Raw genomic sequence first — 4,808 nt, forward strand, 5'->3', positions numbered from 1 at the left:
AAAAAAAAAGCCCACCTTGGCTTTGTTCTTGAAAATAGACTTCGGAAGGAAATCATAATTCAGATGTGATGCCAAAATCCTTGGAGATGGAATCTGCTTCATCCTCTTCAGAAATAAACAGAACAATAAGTGAGAACAGGTTTATTACATGGGTGCAGCAACAATCTGCCAGCATGAGTCGCCTGTGTGAAGCAGCTCCTAATCAAAAGGCATTACTCATCCAAGATTATCCTTTTTTACCCTCTCAGGAGAAATATCTTTACTTGCTACATGACTTCATTTTAATAACTTGCATGCGGGAGTGCAGGAGAAAAAGCTACAGATTTGAAGTAGGTTCTTTTCACTAACCTGATATTTATCTGGATCTCCACATTCAATAAATGGTAGTTCTGTGCTTACAGGTTTACTCTGAATAGTTGTAAATATCAAATCATTTAAAATCTGGATAAGCCAATTCACACCTAGATCAAGAAACCCAGAGAACAAAATAAAACATATGAGAAGTTTATGTAAGATCTCAGAGCCTTCTCATTACATGGCTTAATTCAGCATAATAGACAATAATAGTCATCAAATTACAGATTCAAATCAAATTAAAGCTCTCAAATGACTATAAACAAATTAATGTTTTCTGTTAACAAGATCCTCAACAGCTTCTTAACTGTGACCTTCTTGGCTCACTTACAAAAGATATGTGGGAAGCATCAGGAGTAGAACTGACACAACAATACGTTTAATATATTTTTACTATAGTCATAAAACAATCAGTGACAGACAATAAAGGCAGCTTTCCTGTCATTTACAGAGAAACACTACGGAAGTGTTCGGGTAGAAGTAGGAAGGAATGAGCAAGGAGTTTCATTTGTCAGAATTTTCTGCCCCTCTCCCTGCACTGGGTCAAGGATGAAACAGAGCCATCTATTCAGCATTACCAGCAGCGCTTGTCCCAAGATGTGCCTGTTGCTTTCTCCACAAAATGTCTGCCAGAAGAAGGACTAGAGGAGCTGCAACCCACCAGATACCTGCATCTTTGCCATTGGAAAAGACCTTGCAGTGAAGACCTGCCATGCATGATGGGCTGGGTGCCAGACCTACTGGAGCAGTACACTTTCCTCCATGCCCCATGCCCTCCTGCAGCTGCTTTGTGTTGCCCTCAGGTTTTCCAGAACTCTATGGATGCCCCAATCACAGCTGGTGGAACACACTAAGGGAAAAGCATCCTCCAAAGGCCTTGTGGTGATGCACTTGCAGGGCTTCCCACTGAGGCCATGGAGATGTGGCTGCAGAGCTGCCTCAGCCTCCTGCAAGCCACCAGTCCCCCATGAATGCAGCTGACAGAGGCACTAGCAGGGAGCACAGGATGCAAACAGCTTTAACCTCACACTTTCAGTTTTAACCTCAACTTCAAAAAGTTATTCCTAGAAAGCAGGTCTTCCACCCTCTGTTACATGAAGTGGCTCAGGATTGTGTCATACTTACACAATAATGTGTATGCAATTTGTATACATCATACAGTGCTTTGCAATACATCTACATATATAGAAATCTTAAGGTATTTGGTGTTGTATAAATAAAAGACATTTAATTATGCATATGATTTATCCCAATCTCCTGTTTACACAAAAAACAGAGCTGAAATCATTAAGAGTCACTAAACCCACAGCACATCAGCTGTGTTAGTGCACTGAATTCCTCCTCTGGACCCATGCTTTCTCACCAGCCCCTAACTTCTGCTGATTGGGTCTCAAAGTAGAAACATATGCTTAGAAAGGGTTTCCTTCATTATCAAAACCCAGCCCTTCTTTGTAAGTAAACATGTCATATGAGGCACAACACTAATCAAAATCAGCTAGCTGGTAGGTTGGTTGGTTGATTGTAGAGCGTTTTTTTTACCCTCACTGCTTCTATTGCACCTTTCTTCCTTTCTGCCGACCTCTGACTACAAGATTTTTAATTCCAGTATGTTATAATAATATTATAATATATATGTAATAATATATAGAATAATATATTATAATATATATAATGTGTATATATATATCACAATGCAATTACAAAGCAAAATACGATTATACTAAATACAATGCCAAGAAAATTATTATTATCTTGCAAGTAAAGATGCTGCACATTGTCACATTCTACCCCTTATAGTCTAATGTGTAACTTCATTGCTTCTGCACTTTACACTACATTATATTACTAATATTCTTTTCAGAATGCAGTTTATCACACTCGCAGAGGTATCTTGCTCCACTTATAAATAAAAACTATAGTCTTTACTCTCACTTCTTCAGCCAAAAATAGTTTGACTGCTAAAACATTTTATCCTTTCAGAAGCATACGTCATGCTAAAAACCAGTGGAACAGATCACATAATTAAGATAAAGCAGGGAAAAAACCTGCTGCCTCTGCTTGTAACAAAAATGCCCATTATCCTCACACAACGTAAAACCATAATTAATTTGTTATTTTCCTTCTTATTGTGTCAGCCAATTAGTTACTGTACCATAGACAACAGCAAGTAATTTATAATGTATTCACCGCATTTGGGGTAAGACACCAGCACAATATCATCTCTTCTGGCTTCCAGGTTCTCCAGGGCTTGGAATGTCTCTGCACTGCATACTGTGACTGGATAAGGAGTCCCCCGGTAGAAGAACAGCAGGTCCTTCAGGGTAAACCCTTCTGATTTTGCCAGTGCTTTATTTATTTCATCTACAAAGGCTTTATTCTCCTCAGCCATGGTTACCAACTTTTGCTGGGATATGAAACTGCTGATCTAATGCCATTAAGTGCCTTTAAATATACATTTTTAAGGGGTGGACCAGAAATTGGTGGTATTTCCACCTCTCCCCCCGCCTCCCCACCTAACAAAAAAAAAAAAACTAAGAATTTGATCATTTCTTTCTCTTCTCCCTTCTCATCTTTCAGAAAATGAAAACAGAGTTGATGTTGCCTATCCATAATCTGCAGAGGAGAAATTACTTTAGGAACAAATCCCAATGAGAGCAAGTAGAGCAAGTAACACCAGTGAGCTCAGCCACCAGAGAATACTGAATTGGGAAAGAATTGCTCTGTAAAGAAAAAAGCAGCAAGATATTTAATCCAATCTTACATAACATTAATACAAAAAAAGGACCTACAGAAAAAAAGTACCCTAATAAAATTTAAAAATTTAAAAAAGAGAGAGATTTTGGCAATAAACTCAACCTCATACCATGAGTTAAGAGAAATAGATAACAAGTAACAGAAAACAATGAAATCAAAACCATAGAACATAAAGAACAATACAGAGAAGGAAGCAATGCTACCATTTTGGTTTCAAAATATCACTGTAGGAGCTACCCGCTGCCTTTAAACATATTTTTATGTTAAAAAGGACAATTAAACACTGAGTTACGGCGTAGTGCAGGCTTTTCCAACACACTCAAGACCAGACAAGGATTCCTTTTTAATGACTGGCAGCCTTACATATCTAGCCATGATTTCCCCTGCTGGGACATGCAGAGGGGCACAGGTCTGGTTCAGGAAGGGTTAGAGCAGCTCCTCCATTGGGCTGAGCAGCACGAGAGCTGTACTGAAGAAAATTAATTTCCTTTTGTAACATTACCCATATAATTGACCAATGGAAGCCATTTGGTATAATCTTTTTTCAATTTCAGCAAAATACTGTTTCTCATAGCACCCTACTGGACAAAATGGGGAGCATACACCTAGACTTAAGTGTAATGTGATGGATGAACAACTGGCTGACAGGTTGGCTCAAAGGATTGTAATAATCAGGATACATTGGGCTGACAGGCAGTCACTGGTGGGGTTCCTCAGGGCTTCTTTTTTTTTTCTCTTCACTGAGTTGGATATAGGACTTGAAGGTATACTAAGGAAGTTTGAAGATGACACCAAACTGCGACAGAGAGGCCTCGCAAAGAGGTCTTGTCAAATTAGAGGAATGGGCAATCACCAACCACAGGAACTTTAACAGGAACAAGTGCAGAGTTCTACACCTTGGATGGGACAACCTTGATCTATGGACAAGTTGGGGGACAAGAGTTTGGAAAGCAGTCCCACAGAAAGGGATGAGGGGGGGGTTCTGGTTGGTGACAAGCTGAATATGAGTCAACAGTGTGCCCTGTCAGCTCCAAAGGGCCAACTGCACCCTGCAGTGCACCAGCCCAGCACTGCCAACAGGCGAGGAAAGGGAATGTCTTGTTCTGCTCTGCACCAAGGCCTCACCTCCAGCACTGAGTGCTGTTTTAGGTGCCACACTGCAAGGACATAAACCTAGTAGAGTGTCCAAAAGGAATGCTACACAGACGGTGAAAGGTCCGGAGAAGATGTCTGAGGAGCTGCTGAGGCCAGTGTGTGCTCAGCCCAGACAGATCAGAGGAGCTGAGGGGAGGCCTGATGGCGGCTGCAGCTCCTCACAGGGAGCGGAGGGGCAGCTCTGAGCTCTGCTCTCTGTGACAGCGACAGGGCCCGAAGGAACTGCACAGAGCTGTGTCGGGGGAGGGGCAGCTGGGGGTTAGAGACAGGGTCTGCACCAGAGGGCGGTGGGCACGGAACGGGCTGCCCAGGGCTGCGGGCGCGGCCCCGAGTATCGGAGTACAAGGCGTGTTTGGACGACGCTCTCAGACACAGGGTTTCGATTTGATGCTGTGCTGTATTGAGCCAGAGACTGGAGCCCGTGATCCTTATGGATCCCGCCTAGCTCCAACACACCTACCACACGTCCAGGCGCAGGCGGCAGGAGGCGATGCGCAGGCACCGCAGCCCCAACGGGTGGGGCGGGCTGAGTGCGCGTGCGCAGC

This window comes from Meleagris gallopavo, chromosome 2 (genome assembly GCF_000146605.3).
Source record: "Meleagris gallopavo isolate NT-WF06-2002-E0010 breed Aviagen turkey brand Nicholas breeding stock chromosome 2, Turkey_5.1, whole genome shotgun sequence".
NCBI lineage: Eukaryota > Metazoa > Chordata > Aves > Galliformes > Phasianidae > Meleagris > Meleagris gallopavo.